This window comes from Lactuca saligna, chromosome 5 (genome assembly GCF_052625555.1).
Source record: "Lactuca saligna cultivar CGN05327 chromosome 5, ASM5262555v1, whole genome shotgun sequence".
Taxonomy (NCBI): domain Eukaryota; kingdom Viridiplantae; phylum Streptophyta; class Magnoliopsida; order Asterales; family Asteraceae; genus Lactuca; species Lactuca saligna.
This window is the reverse complement of record NC_136421.1, coordinates 269,760,152-269,783,375: the sequence shown is the minus strand read 5'-3', so window position 1 is coordinate 269,783,375 and position 23,224 is coordinate 269,760,152. Positions and strand designations below refer to the sequence as shown.

Genomic DNA, 23,224 nt, shown 5'->3' with positions numbered 1-23,224 from the left:
TATATATATATATATATAGGGTTGAGATCGGTTGAGAACTCATAGTTTTCCAAGAACCTGAGAACTAAATGTGAAGCGTTAGATTAAAATTAACTCATTAATGACATGGTCGTAATCTTACCGATCTCATTTAATGTTTTTTTTTTTTTTTTTTTTTTTTTTTTTGTGTTATTGGACAAAATTAACATAATAAATCAAATTTCGGATTTTAATATTTTTTTAAATGGAGTTTTTTTTTTCAAAAAACATGAATATTTTAAAAAAAAATGAAAAATGTAATTCTGTAAAAAAAATAAAGAAATTGCAAAATTTTTCAAAAAAAAACTGTAATTTAAAAAAAAAAGCTGATTTTATAAAAAATTAAAAAAAAACTGCATTTTTTATAAAAAAAAAAAAACTGCATTTTTTATAAAAAAAAAACTGCAATGTTTTCAGGAAAAAAAAACCTGCCATTTTTTTTTATAAAAAACTGTTTTTTTTTTTTTAAAAAAAAAAAACTCCAATTTGTTTTAATAAAACTGCATTTTTTTCTTACAAACCTGCAATTTTTTTCAAAAATTAACTGAAATTTTTTCTTATACTATAATATTCGTAAGTAAATCATAAAAGATCGTATTTTTATTAATTAATGTATAAACATAATGGTACAATTATTTTGCTCGATACAAAATAATATAAAAAAAAGCTTCAAAGATTCACAATGTTATCATTTCTTCATATCAAGATTTCCATATTTTCTTCAATTTATCACTTTTTGCATCTTCAAAATTTTCCACAAATTCTTTCAAATCTACAAGAAAATAAATAAATGATTAATGCAAGAACAATCACAAAAATTCATATGTATATATCATGTAAGATTCACATTCGATTATATAATGTAATATTCAGATGTGATTGTATCTTTTAAAATTCAAATGTGAAATTCATAAGAAAATAAAAACGAAGAACACTCACACAAAATTACATATGATTCATATGTGAATTACATGTGATTTATATGTGAATCATATGTGATTTATATGTGAATCACATGTAATTCATATTTGATTCACTTGTGAATTACATGTGATTCATATGTGAATTACATGTGATTTATATGTGAATCACATGTAATTTATATTTCATATGTGATTCGCTTGTGAATTACATGTGACTCATATGTGAATTACATGTTATTTATACGTGAATCACATGTGATTTATATGTAAATCACAAGTAATTCATATGTGATTCACTTGTGAATTACATGTGATTTATATGTGAGTCACATGTGATTTATATGTGAATCATATGTGATTTATATGTGAATCACATGTAATTCATATGTGATTCGCTTGTTACTTACATGTTATTCATATGCGAATTACATGTGATTTATATGTGAATAACATGTGATTTATATGTGAATCACATATAATTCATATGTGATTCATATGTGAATTACATATAATTCGTATGTGAATTACATGTGATTTTTATCAATTAGATATGTAATGTAACTAACTATCTAGGTTACTGTAAATGAATTACATGTGATTCAAGAACAATAATTAATCAATATAAAAAGGAACGATTTTTAGTAACTTTTTTTAATTTTTTTTTAAGAAATGAAATTTTTTTAGTCAACTTGAAAATTACCTGTGTTTTGGCTTTGAATCATAAATAGCTAATAGTTAAAGACGTAAAGATACTTTAGACATACATATTTGGTCTGTAATTTGTAATCAATAAATAAATAAAGTGTAGCTAGTTGTACCTGTGCCTTGTGGGATGGTATAATCCAACATCATATAGTTGTCTTTGATAGTATTTCCAACTATGTGAATGTTTTCCGATAATAATTGAGTGCAATTTCAAGAGCCCATCCATCAATCACAAAGCCACATCCTGCAACAAAATACATACATACCTTCTAATTAAATTTAAATCAAAAAAATAAAACAAGTAATTGCATCAATAATAAATGTAAGTTATTTGTTACCTTAGGTTCTTCTTTTGTTATCTTCATTGTAAGAAAAATTCTTTCCATATTTCTATAAAATTTATCTTTTATTTTTCCATTAACTAATAGAAGTTGGCCTTTTGGTTAACATACTGAAATTTGAAAACTACAAACAAATCATAAATTCTAAAATTTAATCAAACATGGAAAACTATCATTCCTACTCAAGATACGGGTAAACTCAAGAAATAACAATATAATTTTGTTCATTTGTTTACTTTATAATTGAAAAACAAATTGAAATGGTAAAATCCTAAGAAAATATCATGGATTATTAGAAGTAAACAAAGGAATGCAAAGTTGTATACTTGTATTAAGCCAATCTACCTTAAAATTAAAGCAACGGAACTAAATCTGGTTCAGGACTTTCATCGAGCAACTTGTGTGCACTTCAGAAAACCTGACACTTTGAATACAAATTGACTATATTTTCACCAGAAAGGTCCATGTTAAAAAGAACAACAATATTCATAAGGCAACACATGAAGGAAAAGAGCAATATAGTTTTATATTTTCACAAAAATGTTCTTCTTAATAAGAAAACTTCTAAACTATAAGTAGTTTCAATATCACATATTGTATTGAATCTGATAACTAAATCAGAATACAAACAAGCATATAGATTGTCAACTTAATTTTGGTAAAGTAGAAAAGCAAAAGTGACATCTGATCTAAAAAACCGAAGAAATGCAGAAAAATAAAAACCTCTGTTTAGGCAACTTCTAGTGGATGAAAATTGAGACCGATATCGAGAGTTAGGGATAGTCTGATAGGCTAAGGTCAAGTGCTTCAGGCGTAAGTATAGCGATCAATACTAGAAGCACTTTTCATATTGTTTGCACTTTGAATTCTTGATCGACAAAGGATCTTCTTCTCCGTTTAGGTCTTCAATCCACAGAGGAGGCCAAGATGAAGTCGGCAATTATGGTGTACTCCGGGGAACAAATTGATGGAGGATAAAATGATTCAAAATCAAAGCATCTTCATTGGATTTTTTTTCTATGAAGAACGTGAGATCAAGGAGTGTGGTGGTCGACAGAGGTAGAGGTGGCCGGTGATGGTAGGAGGGAGGCGATCGACGACGGATGATGGAGGACGCAGTCGTCTTTATCGTCAATGAAGAACGTGAGAGGGAGAGAGATTTGATGACAAACATAGAGAAATAATATAAGGAAAGGGTTTGACAGGATCAGGTATAAGTTTTCTATCCCTAAAATGCCCTCTAACAAATTGAAATAAGATACCCCTGTGTTTTTTATTTCCAAGTTTTTTTACAAAAATACCACAAATCATCTTGGCCCTCTATTATTTTGATCTAACAGTCCTTTTTTGGATCTCAGGTTCTTGGGAAAGTATAGGTTCTCAAATGATCATTCCTCTCTCTCTCTCTCTCTCTCTATATATATATATATATATATATATATATATATATATATATATATATATATATATATATATATATATATATGTTTTTAATAATGACAACTGTTGAAATACTTGCAGATATTTAGATATTTACACAATATTTCTTGTGTTATACTTGTATCCCCCCCCCTCTAAAACAGTGAAAAATCATGAAAACGTAGGGGTATGAACTCACCTTGTATGTAGTCGTGATTAGTTAATAAGATTGTACCGGTGACTTCGATCTAGAACACGGGAAGCTAATAAGTTCCTAATTGTTTTAAACACGTAATAATGTGTAAATATTACGATCTAATGTAAATATGATTGTGATAATACTAGTTTTATAAGGACTTACAATGATTTCATAAGAATCTAATTTGAAGAAAAGAAGTTCCACGGAGTATTTGATCTTTAAACTTTGAGAGGAAAATGGTTTGTATCCTGAGAGAAAAATATGGAGTGAAAATTTACTAGAAGTGTTAAATTAATCTCATTTTTTATCTTACATATGAAGGAAAAGATAGGCGGTTGAGGTGATGTTTACGTTTGTAATTCGATCATATCACATTGGGATGTTAAATATGTAAAATATCTAGATATTATAGGTGTTTTAGGCACAAACATCACATGGAAGGAAGTGATTTCGGTCCAATGTGATCCTAAGAAGTTGATTTTGATCCTATGTGGTCCTAAGATATTGATTTTGGTCATATGTGGTGGATACCAAACCGAAAACATAAATTTGTTGAAAAATGCTCAGAACCGAAAACACTATGCTTCTAGATGCTTTAAACCGAAATCATAATTGATCCAAGAATCCCTAGACCGAAATCACCTATTTAAGGTGTTAAATTTTGATTTTAACTTCACCTATTGACTTATGTTGACACATAACATCTTATATAACACACACACACACACACACACACACACATATATATATATATATATATATATATATATATATATATATATATATATATATATATATATATATATATATATCCATGGTTTCAATATAAGTATATATAACTCATATAAGTATTGTTTCCAAAATTTACACACACACACACACATATATATATATACATATACATATATATAAACATATATATATATATATATATATATATATATATATGTATTCTTGGCATCCAAAGTTCTTATTGTATTAATGTTATAATGTTAATTCACTTGTACACGGTTGTAGTTTAGACTTTTATTTGAAAAAGTTTGACTTCAATTGACTTGAAAAATAAAGGGTTGTTACATTGATGGAATTTGAGAGTGATTATACATCTGGTGGATTAAAAAGCAAGACGGATGGTGAAGTCATATGCAAGCTTACGGGTGTTTCTATTCCTATTCCAGAAGAAATGAATATTCATGTTCCGCAAGTTTAAAGCAATAAAGGTTTTTGAATCAAGAATAGAATTCCAAGTGCTGGTGAAAAAACATATGTTAATTATAAATAAGAACATAGAATGTATTAAGGATGCGGAGAACGAGTTCCTCACAAGTTACATACATATCCAGTAAGAATTGCAACTGCTTAATCAACAAAAGACATATAGACTTTTTATTTTTTATGTTATTTCGTTCTATTGATTTATGAATATATGCAGATAATAATCATAAACAATAATATTCATGTATGAATAATACAATATTCTTGTGTCATTATGGATTTATTAGAAACTACTACTTATGACATTTATATATATATGAAATATTCATATGTGAAATACATGTTATAAATGAATATATCATATTTTTTTACTAACTTAATCATAAATGAATACATCCTATTTGTATTCATTTATGATTGATGATGTTATTATTTACATATTAAATGTAAATGGATATATTATATTGGTATACATTTATGAATAAACATAATTAAAATTGAAAACTGTTATAAATGAATACATTATAAATGAATACAAATATGATGTATTCATGATATTTGATTACTAGTATACTAAAAAATAAGTTATATTTATATGTAAACTTTGTTGAATTTACATATTATTCCTAACTTAATCATAAATGAATGCATCATATTTGTATTCATTTATGATTGAAAACGTTATTATTTATATATTAAACGTAAATGAATATAACATATTGGTATTCATTTATGCATAAACATAAATAAAATTGAAAACTATTAGAAGCAATCACTCTTGTTTATAAATCATTATCATAAACTTTGAAAATATTAGAATATAAAAAACTAACAGAAATAAGCAAACTTGTTTCTATTACAAAATCATTTAACACAAAATAATAAAACCTGTTCACAAGTATTTCATACACTATTTAAATGATGTTCAAAAACACTTAACAAACCATATAAAACTAGTTCACAAACTTGTTTCACAAAAAACATTTTACACGTTTTCCAAAGGTATTCAGCTTCATCACAAAGTATTCTCCCATACCATCAAACTTCATCACAAACAATCATCAATATTATTCTAACATTTTTTTGAATTTTTTGCATAGCCTTGTATGAATGAGCGCTACGCATTGTGATTTCCACATTTTGATATTTTTCGGCAAGATCCAGCACCTTAGCCTTCAACATGTTATTTTCAGAGGTTAATATTCGGTGCGCATACCTTTGTCTAAGCTTCTCTAAAGTAGTTTGTTGAATTGCACTTTATTTATAAAGGTGTGGTTTCCACTTTGAGATTGATTGTCCCATTTGGGTCTCTATATGTCTCATTACAATAACCCCACAATCAACTTTATTTTTAACTATTCTCCTTGGCATTTCAAGTCATGGTATGACTATTTCTTTTGAGATGACATTGGTTCTTGTATGATTTATTTCTTTAAAGTATCTTATATACAAAATTTTCTAATCATTAAATAAAATAAAAGTTAGATATTTAATATAGTGGTTCTGATATGTTGTTTTGAATTAGGTACTTACCAAAGGTTTCAATAATTTCCCTTCATAACCCCCCTCAACTGCATTATTGTCAATAATTTCAATTGATGATTTCTTTAAGTTGAAGACAATCACAAAAATATGAGCACTTCTAACAACTGGAAAGAATACTTATTTTTTTCTATGTATATAATGGTAAGTATTTTGTTGATAAAATGTATATAAAAAAACAAGTTAAATTAACATACCATGTCAATATCTTTTATGTTAAAGATTTTTTTGAACCCATCAGTGCTATGATGAACGTTCTCCTTGAATTTTTCATACTTTCTTTCATCAAACAATGTTGAAGAACATAAGCATTCTATAACCAAAATAATTTAAAGGATTAGCAAGTTGTTAATCATAAAAGAATACATCATATTGGTATATTAATCATAAGTGAATACCAAAGATATTTATTTTTGATTTTTATATTCATAATTAAATACACCATTTTGTTACAATTATACGTGAATTTCATTTGCATATACATAATTATCTTAAATGATATTAAATAAATCAAATATTCATAAATGAATACATCATATTGGTATGTTCATTTATCAATAAAGAATAAAATAATGTTAGAACACGAACTTACAAAAACTTCAACTTTCAGGAAAAGTTTTAATGGAGAATTTTCGACATCTCTTCCCAATTCTTCGTGGTTAAGTAAATAAGCTCAAGTGTCTAAAACTTCTGCAAAAATCTTTGTGCATATAGACTTTCCATAAATTCTCTTTGTGTTACATAACCATATTTTTTTTTGGATAACCACATCTATGTAAATATATAATCAAAATGACATATATTATTACTTACGATGTATTCCCTTGCAACTTGGAGAACCACTCACCGGTTACATAAAATACTCTCCTGATGTGCTAGCTTAGGCGTTGTGTCCATTATCCTTTATTTTTAAGGTGATTTGAAAGGATCAACAAGCTTCTTCGGTCTTGATTCATCCAAATCATGGTTTGATGGTCCTTCTTCTGTAGGAATTGCTACAAAGATTGGATTTGGATTAAGAACTTTTTTGTTTGATAATCTGATCACAACCCTCTGATGTTCATCATTAGAATTTTTACTTGATGTTTGATCTGAATCTTCACTAAGACCTAGACTAAAGCTTAGATGAGTGTTATCTTCATATTTTGATTTTTTACCTGCTAGAAAATTTACATAATATATTAATATACTATGAAAGATATAAATTTTAATGTAATATATTAAGTATAGATAATTAGTAAATTATCTATTTACCTCCATCACCTGCTTTTTTGTTCTCAAATTCAACCTTTTTTTTATCACCTTCAAAATTCAAATAATATGTGAATGTTGAATCATATAAATAATTATATGTTAATTATAATATATTTTTATATTTTATACACATCTGAATATTTATCATTCCAATCATATATGAATTTTCATATGTTTTTCCAAATTGTTACATCCACCATTTCCTTTTGTCTTCTCAGCTTCTCCTCTATTTTTATTTTCATCTTCAGACTTTCCCTTGATTGAAAGATACACATTATATATGAATATTCTATCTATATTTAAAATATTTCATTACTTATTTATAAATGATTATAAATATTTTAATATATTAACTTATAAATAAGTAATGCATAACATTACTTATGAACAAGTAATTCTATCTTTTACTTATTCATACATGAAAAATGGGTTATTCAAAAAAATCAATGTATGCATTATAATATATTTAGTTATAAATAAGTAGTGCACATCTTTACTTATGAACATGTAATATTATCCTTTTTATTTATTCATATACTGTCTTATTGACTTGTAAATAATCAATCTTATTATATTCACTTGTTAGTGAATCATCCATTTACCTCTATCATCTGCATTTCCTTTCTTAATTTCTCCTCCTTGTTTATGTCCACCTTTATATTTATTTTCCTCAGTAGTTTCAACTAATCCTTGTTTATCTCGACCTCCATTATTTCCTTTTGTCTTCCCAATTTCTTCTTTATTTCCATTTTTAGACTTTTCTTTTCCTGAAAGATATACATCTTATATGAATATTCTATCTTTTTTACTCATTCATATATTGTCTTACACGTGTATTAATAAGCAATCTTATTAAAAAATTCAATATAAGCATTGTAATCTATTCACTTAATAGTGAATTATCTATTTACATGTATCTTCCCTTTCCCTTCTCAACTTCTCTTCCTTGTTTATGTACACCTTCTGAGTTTTCCATACCTGTAAGATCCATATCATATTATATATTAATTATAATTAATTAATGATTATTGAATCTATAATAACATTTTTCATCTATAAATAAATAATAAGTCTATAATAAAATTTATAAGTTAATAGTAACATTTTTTTATTCTTTCATATATGAAAAACAAATGCATACCTTGAATAACTTGACTAATTGGAGTATTAGTTTTACTTTCAGTCATTACTAACCCTGTTCAAAATTTAATAAAAAAAATTTGTTATTGTGTATTAATATTATTATATATTTTTATAAAAAAAGTAACTCAAAATTTACCTATGTCAATACTACCTAAAATAGTTTTTATTTCAGGTTCATTCTATATTTCATCATCTTGACTATTTAAACTTGAAAATCCAATACCAAGGACATTCTCCACAATGTTTTCAACAATTTTATCCAATAGATTTTGATTTTTTCATTTTTTCGACTAGTCTCTTCATCATTATTTGTTTCTACAGTCTCCTTATCTTTTTTCTCTTCATCATTCTCATTTTCATTAATCTTTCCATCATTCTCTTTTGCTTCAGTTTCGCCTTATTTTTTTCATCATTTTCTTTTCTATTAATCTCTCCATCATTTTTTGTTCCTTCATTATCAAATTCGTTTCCATCAAGAAAATAATCTACTTCAGGTTCAAGTCCATCATTATCATTGTGTTGTTCACCATTTCCCTTTTTATCTTCATTCTCTTTTTCATCATTTCTTTTTTCTCCCAAAACTAGTTTCAAATTGGTACCTTCACGTCCAGTTTCGATACTTGGAAATTCCAAAATTTCTGTGCTTTCAGTTTTATCTTCAAAAATTACATTTGTCATCCTTTCTTTCAAAATCCTCAAACTTTCCTTTTTACAAAACTTTGTTATTGCATCATTGAGCTTTGAATTCAGGTTTTCCTTCATCATATGTGGTTAACATATTCAAAATAATTACCTCAACATAATCATCTTCATCTTTATCACAATTATTGTCTTCCAGATTTGTATATCCTTCAACTTCTTCATTAACAAATTATTTATTCAATTCTCCAAGGCCAAATCTACCTATTTCTTGTTCAAATGTCTCTTGATATCTAATCTTCTCTGAACTCCAATAACAATTAGTTGAACATTCACATGTTATCGTTAGAGATTTCGAGCGGATTTTATCAGTATAGAACAACTGTAGATAATTGATAATTAGCTCATATTCATACATGAGTTTTTACAAAATATAGTATTATTTATTTATATTCATTTATGAATAAGTAATGCAAAGCATTACATGTGAACAAGTAATACTATCTTTTTTCAAAATATGAATATGTGTTATTCAGTTATGAATAATTAATCTTATTAGAAAGTGAATGAAAACATTATAATATATTCAGTTATGAATAACATAGCACCAAGAAAGCTAAAGGTCCAATAAAGTAGTTGATATCCGAGTATGGTATGTGTCACACCCCGGATCAGATGGCGGAAATGTACGGAGGTAGGTGACTTCATTGTGTAGTATCATAACAATTGAATATAAATGAAATATAGCAAATCCATACATCATACATTGAGATAACAAACTTACATTGTTTACATATTGTATTTGTTCTTTGAATTACACAAAAGAGACATAAGTAAATAAATTCCAACTACAACAAAATAATCCTAAATCCACGTCCGTATAACCTACTTAGTGCATACTGATTTCCTGAGAATACAAGTCATTTTGAAAAGCGTCAACTAAAAAGTTGGTGAGTTCATAAGCATTTTCGTATAAAACTTGTGGTAGTTTAGAAATATAGAAAATTCCATTGTTTTCTTATCAAAACAGTTGTAAGTCTTGTTGTCTATCTAGTATAGTTGCATGTATGTATTTTAGTTTATCATCTTTCGAAATTGTGAAATCGTTTTTCTCCAGAAAATCCTATATTTTCTTGTATAAAATAATTTTAAGTTCTGTTTCCAATTGAGTATAGTTACCTGTGTGTATGTTTTAGTTTATCGTTTTCGAAATCGTAAGGTGTGAGAAATCAAGAGGCGATTGTGGACATTCCTAAGACTGGTGAGGTGTGAGAAATCAACAGGCGATTGTGGACATTCCGCGCAACGCAAGTGGACGATCAACACAACGAATGTGGACAATCACTACCATGCATAGGGGCTATTAACACAATGTGCCAATATATTTGTAAGGTTTTCCTTACATAAATTTCTAAATACATTATTATATACTAGTGAGGCGTTATAACCATACTAATATGACAGAGGCCTATCTTGGCGTTTCTCAGGCGCCCAAATCGGTTAAAGACATTTGACACCCTAGACTGGTCGGTCTGGCTGTAGCGAACAACGAATGTGCGGGGTGTCAACCCCATATAGATCTATATACAAATTCTCGCTCTCCCTTTAGGAGACTCTGGTTACAACACTTTACATGACTTTTAACATACACTAATATATTTATATATTTAAGTACTATGAAGATGCGTTTGACTAGAATACTAACAAATATGTGTACTAACTGATGATATCCTTTATTTAATAAATAAAAAAATTTAGTTGATTGACTAGGTATATAGTTTTGTTTTGCTTATTGAAAAATAATCCACATTGAATCATATTTATAAAAAATGATCCAATATTATTGATATTTGGCCAAAATGGCCCTTCTTTTTATAAATCGTCAAATAAGACCCATGTTTGTCAAAAGTTGTCATATGTGGTTCAAAACTAGGTAAATTATTGAAAATGGCTCATTTCTTCTAAAATGTTCGTTTTAGACTTATATTTGTGAAAATATTCAAAAAGGCCCTTGTTTATCTAAAATTTTCATTTTTGGTCCTTTAAAAATTGAGATGTTCAATAATTCTTCAATTTTATTCCATTTTACAAAATGGTCCTTATATATATGGGACCGAAAATGGTCCCCAAAATATCATTAATACTCCAATTTAACCATTTCCAAAATATTATGTTTAACAATTTGTTTAAACAATTTTTGAAGCAAAACCTTATGATTCTTGATATAACAATTTATTATTTATATTTCATAAACATATTAGTTTTTGTTTCTAACATGTACTTTGTGATATATAGTTCAAACCTTGAGATTTGCCAAAAATCTCGAGTTCTTGAACCAATATATATAGGGTTCATAACTTTACGCACATAAATCATAACATACATGCATATACAAGCAATCATACTAAAATTTCACAAGACCCTTGACTTGTATTCTCCCCCAAAAACAATGAAAACTCAAAAGATAGGGGTATGAAGCTCACCCTGGGTAGAATATAGTGTAGTTGAAGGGATGAGATGAGGAGTTATAGCCTAGAACATTTGAAGTGTGGGATGAACCTCTTGAAGATTCTAGCTAGTATAAGATTATGAACACATAAATCTATGTGTTAGTTGGAGTTTAAAAATAACTAATTGTGTGAAACATTTACTAGGCATGAAACACTTACAAGAAATCGAAGGATTGATGAAGAAAATGGCTCCTAGAACTTGGATGAAGCCTTGGGAGAGTTTATAGGGAGTTTACAGAATGAGGAATTGAAATTGTGAATTGAGGAAGTGGGGTTTACGGCCCTTAATATGGGATAAGGAAGTGATTAGAAATTTGCTTGGGTTACTGTTGGGTAATGCATGAAGTATTGGGATATGCATTGGAAATCTACGCATTACAGCTCATAACCACCATGAACACACTTAATTTGGAAATTGTTCACGGTCTAGATGGACCTTAAAGAAAGGTTCACGATCAAAGGAAAGTCCACTAAGGTGGTTTACGTCCTAAGGGTGGTGCCTTATGCTATTCACGTCCTTAAAGTGGAATAGGTTGGTGTTCACGGTCAATGTTTGGATGCTTAGGGTGGTTCACGGTCCACTTATGGGTGTTTGAAGGAGTTTGCGGCCAAAGTGACTCCCTGGGAGTTGTTTATGGCCCAACATGTCCAAGAAGAAGAGTTATGGTCTAGATGTGTAAGATCCTTAATATGTTTGTTTATGTGATCATATTTGATGTAAAATCAATATTACCTTAATTTGCATGGCTCATAGGAGTTTTAGGGTAGCATAAACCTCAAAAACATTACATTACCAAGATATAATATTAGCATAGCCACAACTATCTCATGTACAAGACTCTTTTGGCTTGGTTTCTAGACTTGGAAATTTCCAGTTGTGACAATATGTATGAGTTCTTTGTTCTAACTAGATAATCCAAAACATAGCTCTACCAGTCGATGTTGCTGATATATGTTTTTCTTGAAATACAACTCAAAGGGAACAGATTGCATTTTCCTATTGATGTTGACTCACAAAATGTGTTGACAAAAAGAACCATGAAATTTAATTTGAAATTAAAATCAGCTTCTATGGTACGAACAATATTTTTTTTGATTGCATTCAGTCTGGTGATTGTTCTTTCTTCAAATGGTTCCTTTTATTCATCATAACATGTATCATCTTTAGACCATTGATCCAGTTGTGTAAGTATGGTTCCGCTAGTTGGAATCCCCAACATGTCATGAACAGATTGTGTTGTTACTTTCAGTTCATTTTCTTCAGCATCAATGACCATTCTGTCAGAATCAAAATTTTGAAGAATATAAAATCCTAGCTTTAGTGGTATATCAATTACTTTCATTCTTAACAGACTTCCAAAACCCATAGATCTTGCACATTCTTTTTGTTTTGTTCTCAACCAAAGGATTATAAAGAGTAATGACTCTGGTGAACATCCATTTTTCATTGAGTAAAATTCCTTTTACATGAGTTTTTTCTTTTCTTTCTTAATTGGTAACTCCTTTTTCCATGGCTTCTTTGCTAAACAACTACTTTCAAAATCAAATTTTGAATCATGTAGTTATCGCTTTTTAGGAGTTTTTGGTTTTGCTGGACTTTTTTTCCCTTTGATTCCTTGTTTTCTTTCTCTGTTTTTTTCTCTTTTTTTGGTAAATGAAAACAGATAATACTTGAATACGATGAAAGTATTCATATATGAATAGTAAAAATATATAACACGGATATACAAGTTATTTGTATGTATGTGTGTTTGTGTGTGTGTGTGTGTGTGTGTATATATATATATATATATATATATATATATATATATATATATATATATATATAAACAATCATTAGTTATCCATATACAGATATCCAGATTGAAGTATTCATATGTGCACAGTATAAAAATATAACAGGGATATAAAAGTTATATATATATATATATATATATATATATATATATATATATATATATATATATATATATGTTGGGTTTTTAAAAGTGTTATGCCAAATGTTTTGTACTTATATACTCTTATTTATAAAGGATTGGGCATGTCCATCTGACTTTACGGTTGCTAGGGTTATACTATTTAATGTGCATGCATGTATCGTTCTAGGGTTAACGATCGTATTTGCCCTACCTAGATTATACAAAAAAAATTCACGTTGAACTCTTCTAAATATATTGAATATAATCATTTGGCACTATTTTATCTTCATTGTTTTTTATTGATTAAAGTCTTTTGTAGAATCTTTCGATGTACATTTTTATTGTTTCAACAGTTGGTATCAGATCGAAGATTGTATGACTTATACGCTAATCTTCTGACGAGTTCTGTTAGAGTTTTGAGTTGTTATTGGATTTGTTCTTGTTGTTTTGAACATTTCTATCCATTACAAACGGCAGATCTGAATCCTATTTGTTACCCTAAACTTGATTATAGTTTTACACATCTGATTCTATAATCTCCAAATCATGCAGCACGAAGATCCTCGTACTCTATCTTTTAATCTCTCTACTATGATCCTGATCCTCTTCCCACATGATTATGAAGTTTGGGACCTTCACTTCGAAGACTATGTGCTTGGCCTTGAAGAACATGGTACCTTAATATGGGAAGCAATCACGCAACAAACATTCGCTCACACGGCTGCAAGGAAGGTCATCAAGACTCAAGCTGAATACGATAATCTTCTTGTTGACTATAAAGATGTTCCTCATTATGAAAAGGATAAGATGCTAAGTAACATCAAGGCAATGAGAATAATAAGTTTTGCTATTCCTCCAGACATGTTTTGTCTGGTGAGTGCATGTGATACGACAAAGGAGATCTGGGATAGGTTAAGAGAGCTTTATTCAAGCGATGCCGATCTGGAACATTCCGTGCAAACGTTGCTTCTGTCTGAGTTTAGAGCCTTTGTTTAAAAGTATGATGAAAAACTCAGTCAGACCTTAAACTGTTTTAATCATCTATTGAGCAGGATGCTTAAGCACAATCCGAGGCGTAAAGTAATAGAGCGAAAGGTTATGTTTATAAATGGATTAAATCCTGAATAGAAAGCGGTTGTGTCAACTATGAAATCTCATGAACAATTCAAGAGTTATTCTCTGGTAAAGCTTGTGGGTATTCTTAGATCCCATGAAAATGAGGTTACGAAGGACATGAAGCTTGTCTCAAGTCTAGGATCATTGGCCTTGGTTGCGAAAGGCAAAAAGGTAGCTAAAGAAGATTCATAATCCGACTTTTCGGACAATGAACTTAGCAAAGAGGAATATGCTTTGATGATATCAAACCCGAAAAAGTTCACTAAAAGGAATTTTAGTCGATTTAAGAATAGGAACATGCAGGGAAACTTCAATTCTGAAAAGTCAAGAGAAGAGAGCTTCAAGAACTCTCAACATGAAGAAGAAAATTAGGAAAACAAGTTGTTAGGGGATTCAGGCTATTACTTCAATTACTTTCATGGAAAGAATCATTTTACCAAAGAATGTATACTGAGAAGGATGAGTGAAAAGAAAGAAACAGAGAAGGACAAAGCTTAATATCATTAAAAGATAAAGGACCTTAGGAAGAAGAGTGTTGTGAACAGAAAGCCTGCTTTGATTGTGTAGGAAGGTAGCGATGAAGATTGACGTGTTGAGGTATGGTCCACTAATTTGGAAGATGAGGAGGTTCGGAAACCCACTCATGGTGGGTGTTTTCTAGCAAAGTCTGAAGCACAGGAGTATGAAGGAAAATGTATGATGGTTCAAAAAGCGGTTTCGGATCAGAGGGGCTATGTAACTGATAGTGTTCAGGATTCTGAAAATGGCTTTGCTGTGAAGCCTGTTTCTGAACAAGTGAAAGAATGAGAAGGTCATCAATAAGGTACACTCTATAATCCAATCTATTAATAATCCTATTACTCGTTATGATTTTGAATTAGATGATTTAAATTATACTGTCTCAGATTTTAGTGATATTTTAAAGAGAACCCGTATAACTAATTCTAACCTAAGTGATCAAATCAGCAAGGTAACAAATAAAAGTGAAGAGAGAAGGATGTGGATAGAGAAGTTGGAATTAGAGCTTAATAGGTCAAAGGATGATGTCATTTATCTTAAGAGTGACAATTTAGCACTTTTAAAAAAAATTTCTGTTTGATTGCAAAGCGTTTATATTTTAATATTAGTCAATTGCATCTTGATTGTGAAATAGGTAAAAATATACATAAAATGATTTTACCCTTTCTTAAATTGAAAGAGGATGAAATCGATGCCGAGTGCGATAAGTGTGAATATATTGTTTCTTCTGATGATATTTCCGATTTGTACAAAATTAGGCTTGACAAAATAGAAGCTTACATTTGGTCCAAAGAACATAAGAATATCTTAAAACAAATGTTGGATATTAAGGATAAAGAACATATTAAATCTAATATTGTGCAAAAATATGACTCGTTATGAATGAAATTAAGTTTAGAAAATACTTTTGATGCTAAAAACATTTCTGAATTTGATGAAAGCGACATGAGTGAAATTTCTTTAGATGATGAGATAGATTGTTTAGCGTTTGTTCATAATGAGGTTGAACCTGTTGGGTTATGAGCATTCTAACACTCCTAAGTGTACATGCAACCCTAAATACCTTGGATCTATGTTTTCTCTATTATACATGCAAATATGAACATCCAAGGTATTATCCTAATCTAGCATACAAAACTATCAATATAACAAGATAGAATACATACCTCTTTGATGTAGAATGTCTTCATGAAGCTTGAGTGCCTAGTGCCCCAAGTGTGACACCTCAAATGGTTCACACAACACCAAATACACTTGGAATAACTTGAGAGAATTCTACACTTCATGAAAATCAGCTAGCCCTCTCTAGAATAATACTAGTGCCGATTTTGTCAAGAATAATATCTTTATATAGTGTTACAATTAGGGCAAACCCTAATTGTCATGACTTTCCATTTCGTTGGATCCATGGGTTCAAATACACCATCGAGCATCCATGGAGCATCATATGGGTTTTGGCCCAACTAGATAATCCATGGAGCATTAGCCCACTATACAAGTATGGATGATTTACACAATCAACTCATATATTTAATTAGTCTTCTTTTGATCACTTAATTAATCCTAGATTAATTCTTGATCAATACTAATTAAATAATCTTATTATTCTTATTATTAATATACTAGAACTTATAATATATTAATAACCATAAGTGTCTTATTTCTCTCATTATAGTCTATCCAAGTGCATGATGCCATGCAACCCAAATGGACCATGCTGGGTCGGGTCAAGTCTTACCAATTATAGTTATGGACTTAGACATTAATCCAACAGAACCTAAAAAAAAATTGATTTTTGAAATTTCAATTGAATATGTTCGTGTTGTTGAAAATAAAGGTTCAATAGTTTTAAAAGCAAAAGCCACAGTTTTTCCGAAAGTAAAAACTATTCCGAATCGAGTTTTCGCAAAAACAAGACTGAACGAAATCGATACTTCAGAACTAACGTCCATTGTAGATAATGATAATGGAGAAGTGTGCGACGAATTCTTTTGGTAAGGTCCTTTTAAAAATGTAGATGAAACCAAAGGTCTTTCTGAAATGACCTCATGGAAAACGAAAGTGAGATATGTTGCATAACCATTGTTACGATAAAGCTGGTCCGAGTGGCACTAAAAATGCCCTAAGTGAAACGACTTCCAAACAGAGTGACACACTAGTCAGAAAATAGAAACCTAAAACTAACATTCATAATTCAGCTAACGAACTTATTGCTAAGAAACGACAACTGAATGCTAGATATAGGAATAACTTACAAGAAAGACAGCATATTGGAAAATACAATAATTCCAATCAAAATTCTATTAATTCATAAAGATCTTCAGTTCGAAACACAAACTCTTCACCAATTCCAAAACCACAATCAAAATCTTTTTCAACATCACCTATTGCAAAACCAGTGGTTTCAAAACCTCAAGTTTTAAAATCTATTGACAAGCCAAAATCCACTTTTCCTCCAAAAACAATTTTTTTAAAATTAGTCAATACATTAAAAGATGTCAAGTGCAAAGGTAAAATTGTTTTGGAACCTGAGATAAGTCTCTAGGTATACGAAGCAAATTTGAAAAAAGAGGCAAAGGAGTTAGCGAAAAAGGTGGCTAAACAACACATAGAATCTAAACAAAGAAAGGCTCTTTTGTAGAAATTAATATCGGTCAAAATAAATTAAAGGTGTTTAAATATTTAAAGGGCAGAATAGTATTTTGCTAAAAAGGTCTTTTTGGGTTGACAAGAATAATATTTTTCACATTCTTAAGAAATCCTCACAAGGACCCAAGAAGGCTTGGGTTCCTAAATCTCTCTGAATTTTGTAGGTAATGTGTAACGAACACTACGACTCTGAATGATACATCGATAGTGGCTGTTCGCATCAAATGACTGGAAGGAGAGACGAGCTGAGAGAAATCCTATAATTGAAGGATGGTGGCAGAGTAAAGTTAGTATACAACGCCACAAGAGAAATTAAAGGCTACGACATGATTACGAATGACAATTTCTTCATTCCGAAGGTAGCTTATCTAGAAGGCCCGCAACATAACTTAATAAGTGTTTCGCAATTGGTTGTAGGTATTGGGCTGAAAGTGCCATTCGATGATGAGGGTTTTGAAATTATAGTGAAGAAAGAAAAAGCAGTGCTTCTGAAATCCAAAAGAAACAAAGAAATGTATCCCTTGAACATTAAACCAATCAAAGGGAAGCCTTCTATTTGCCTTCTTACGAAAGCATCTTTTGATGATAGTTGCCTATGGCACAGAAGGCTCTCGCATCTAAATTTCAAGGACATCAACAAAATTGTAGTTGGTGATCTTGTACGATGACTCCTTTTTCTGAAGTTTGAGAAGGAAAATTTGTGTGCAACATGCAAACTAGGAAAGCAGAGTCAAAAGAGTCACTCAACTATAATCCACACCAAAATCATTGAGCCATTATAACTATTACACATAGATCTTTGTGGTCCATCTGCCATCGAGAGCATTGGTGGTAATAAGTATACTCTGGTGATTGTTGATGATTTTTCAAGATTTTTCATGGATTTCTTTCTTAGACAGAAATCAGATGCCACTTCAAAGCTGAAGGATTTCATAAAGCAGATTGAGCTTCAATTGCAAAATCCCATTCGGAAAGTTCGCAGCGATAATCCTTCTGAATTCAAAAACCAAGCGTTTGAAGAATTATTAACTGACAAAGGAGTTTCACACAACTTCTCTGCTCCTTACAATCCTCAAGGGAATTGAATCGTTGAAAGACGAAACCTCTTTCTTTGCAAACCTGCAAGGACTGTGTATCTTTTGTGAATCTTCCACTTTACTTCTAGGTTGATGCTATCGAAATTGCTCGTTTCACTTAGAACCACTCTCTGATCAATAAAAGATTCTTAATCACCACTTATAAGATTTTGAATAAAAGAAAACCTAACGTTAAGTTATTTCATGTCTTTGGTTCCAGTTGTTTTATATTCAATTCTAAAGAGCAAAGGAACAAATTCGACGTGAAACCAGACAAAAGAATCTTTTTAGGGTACTCTCTTACTTCGAAGGCATATGTGGTTCTGAACAAGAAATCCAAAAGGATCTATGAAACCTATTATGACACATTTGATGACAATTATCTAAATAAGTATCAGAAATATGATTGTCCATCAAAAGAAATCTTTCCATCAACTCCGACTCAAAAGATTCCTCTGATGAACTTATATGAGGAATTCATAAATCTGTTTGATTAGCCTGAAAAAGCCATATCATCTGAATCAAATGCTAAGGATAATTAGGAGGGTGAATTAAAGAAAATCATTGATGATGCTGAAAAAGATTTCGGAACTGAGCCACCAATTCCGAAGGCTCCATAAGTTAACACTGATATTTTGAAGGCTTCTAATATTCCACATTAGCCACAACTTGAACACCCATAAAAATCAAGCCAATTTAAAACTTTTTCAAACACCCAAAATCCATTAGTTATTACAAAATGTTTTCAAAATAGTTTAATATTATAGTATCCCAAAAACGATAAGTCCAATTCACAAGGATGTGTACGATCACGGCTTCGCCTTGCGGAGTCATATGAAGCACGTGAAACAATAAACTGAAACCGTAAGCACAAAGCTTAGTGAGTTCCCCTAAAATACTCATACACACAATAACACACATATAATCACAAACAGAATACTATGGGCCCACTCCCATGGAGATGGAATACCCCAGGCCCTCAACCATTCGGTTGAAATGCCAACATATCGCTACACTTCACATAACACGTATACAACTAACAACATGTACTGGGTCCACAACTTTACAAATTGGATTACCACTGGCCCACAGTGTGAGTCTGGATTGCCTTCCGGACCAACAGCTCACATCTGGATTTCCATCGAGCCCACAGTACGAGTCTCCCTAAGCTCGTATCTGGAATGCTCCTGGGTTTGTTAGTTACCGCACAGAGCAGTTTCAACTCAAGCCATCCCACAAAATATGTCGACATATAACACAAGTAATGCACATACAGATAATCACATAATACTACAGGTAGTCCTACAGATCTACCTAATTGGCATAACTACTAACATGCAGACAGTCAGGCCAACAATAGGTCACTAAGCATAACCACATCCGATCTACCAGAATACCGATCTAACAGATCATACTAGCATATAACCATCCTATCTACCAAGATACCAAACTCACTTATCACAACAATAATAATCCCAATAACAAAACAAAGGTCCGACCTTGGTGCCTTAGACCCTTGAGTACAGTGATGATAACTCACCTGGCACTGCTGAAGTCCCGCAGATAAAACTCCAGCTGCTGGTTGACAGGTTCCCGAACTGTCAACATCAAACAATACCCAATTAATAATTGGGTTCCAAGCCTAAGGTCCAACTCACGGTACAAAGACCCAAAGGTCAATTAATAAGCCAACGCCCAACATATAGCCCAATTTTCCAAATTAGGCCCAAACCTCTATATGGTCTTTCCTTAAGGCCCATTCAATTATTCTAGTCCAACCCTTGGTATTCCTATGACCCAATATCACATAATCATAAAGGCCCAATTATGGCTCATCTATGGCCTAAATTTCCAAATTGGGCCCAAGTCTCTCACATGAGCCTTAACCTAAAGCCCATCCAATTATTTTGGTCCATTTACTTGTTCTTGGATAGCCCAAGAATAGTCCAATCACCAAAGCCCAGAAGAAAGGCCCAACTTAAGGCCCAAGTGAAATTAGGGTTTCCACATGAAATGACGATTAGGGTTAAGTGTTTCTTACTTAACCCATTAAGAACTTAATCCATTAAGTCCAATATTATCTTAGGTTAATTTGCCAATGATTATTAATTATTATTTTAGGTTTAATAAATAATTCTCGTGTGGTCCCGATCAATCCCAAAATTAGGGTTTTATGCCATTAGGGTTTTCCAACCCAATACTAGCCGATTAGGCCCAAAAGCTAAGTCCTTAGATCCATTAGGGTTTCATTAGGCCCATTAGGCTTTCATTGGGCCCATTAGGGTTTCAAGCATCCCCACCATATAAAACACGACAAGGCAAAGCACACCGCCACCCGACACGGTGGCCAGTGGCGGCAGCCACCACCTCACGGTGGTGGTTATGGATTTTTCTATTATTATTTTGGCCGATTAAAATAAAATTTAAAACAAAATCCAAATAACACACACACGTAAAATAACACACACAAAATTATCACCATACAACAACATACATGTGACAACCCGGAACTTCTATCTTGTACAATTGGTCACTTCTATCAATGTTAAACTTGATTCTATCACCCTTTAGCACCGTTCAAGGGTTTTTTTAATTAAAGTGTTCTAATCCTAGTACAATTAAATTTTGGGTTCTAGGTCGAGTTATTCCAAGTCATAGCACAACATTCGGGCCAGACACCCCTCAAGGAGGAGTGTACGGGCGTACACATGGGTGTGCGGCCGCACACCCACCCAATGGCCGTAAACTCGGGGTGGTGGGTCACCCACCTCTATATATATGAGGATACCCCCTTTTCTTCACTCTTTTCTTCTTTTGGCTGCACGCCACTACTTTCTCTCTCTAGATTCTTCATCCAAGGACCCTTCAAAGGCTTCAGAAACGTAAGTAATTCATCCCCTAGCATGTTATACTTGAAAGACCTCTTGATTCTTCATGTTTCAACATTGTTCTTCATCCCTTTGAAGGTATACGGTCGCACACCTTCATAAGGTTGTCCGAACGAACCTTAAAGGCTCTCCAAAGTGAGAGTTTTGCTCCTATCTTCTTGTTGGACATGATCTTAGCCTTGATGCACCTAAAGTCGACAACTTAGGCATGAACATGAAGAGTGTATGGAAGGACACCCCTTTGTACGGCCGCACATCCCTTTGTACGGCCGCACACACACTTTAGGGTCGGACACCCACTTTGATGATCATTTTTGGCTTCAAACTTACAATACCACTAAGCATGGGACCTAGAACACTTCTTGGATGCTAGTTAGGACCTTGGAAACATCTCGAAAACACATCCCTTCATGAGTGTACGGCCATACACTCATGATCTGTACACCCATGGTCGTACACACCCTTAGGGTGGCCGTAAACCTCCCTCATTCGATCACATATTGTTTCGACACTTGGTTCAAGTGTTCCCAGGTCCTTAGAGTGGGTTCCTATCATGTTTACCCATGAAATACCCTAATATGATACATATATGTGCTATTATATGTTAAATAGGATGCGGTTGTGTCTGAGGCTTCCTTTGACACTCAACATCCGTATCGACTTACATTCGAATCCCACGTCAAACAGTGAGTTCATACCCCTACATTTCTCCGAGTTTTTAATGTTTTCATGGGGAATACAAGTAAAAGCACAAGTAATCTTTTGTTTAAAGATATAATTGGTTTCTTATATTTTCCTATCATTAGTATACAACAAACATAGAACTTACCAAACATGATGAACATAGTTTTGCGGGAGGTTTATATACATGTTAAGATACAAACTTTGCAAACACAGTTTTTAGAATAAAGGAGTAAACTTATGAATTAAAAAATAAAAGATATTATTTTATAGAAATTCATGCTAATAACAAAGTGGGTTTTAATAGTATTATTAATGAATTTGTTGAGAGGACTATAGTGTGAGACACCTTCGAACCAGAGCCTCCTAGAGGGAGAGCGTGAGTTTCTGTATAGATCTATACGGGAGTGAGAATCCCACACCTGAACTACTAGCTATAGTTAGGCAGGCATGCCTGGGTGACAAACG

The 23,224-nt window shown here is 31.4% G+C and overlaps 1 long non-coding RNA gene across 1 annotated transcript; it reads right to left on the bottom strand.

The window, feature by feature from the left end:
- Positions 1 to 685: 685 nt before the first annotated feature.
- On the bottom strand, positions 686 to 3,879 carry LOC145047524 (uncharacterized). The gene is made up of 5 exons (XR_013682265.1): positions 3,768 to 3,879; positions 3,606 to 3,680; positions 2,333 to 2,405; positions 1,760 to 1,890; positions 686 to 790 (listed from the first exon to the last, which is right to left on the bottom strand). It is a non-coding gene; the product is annotated as an uncharacterized LOC145047524 (long non-coding RNA).
- Positions 3,880 to 23,224: the final 19,345 nt, after the last annotated feature.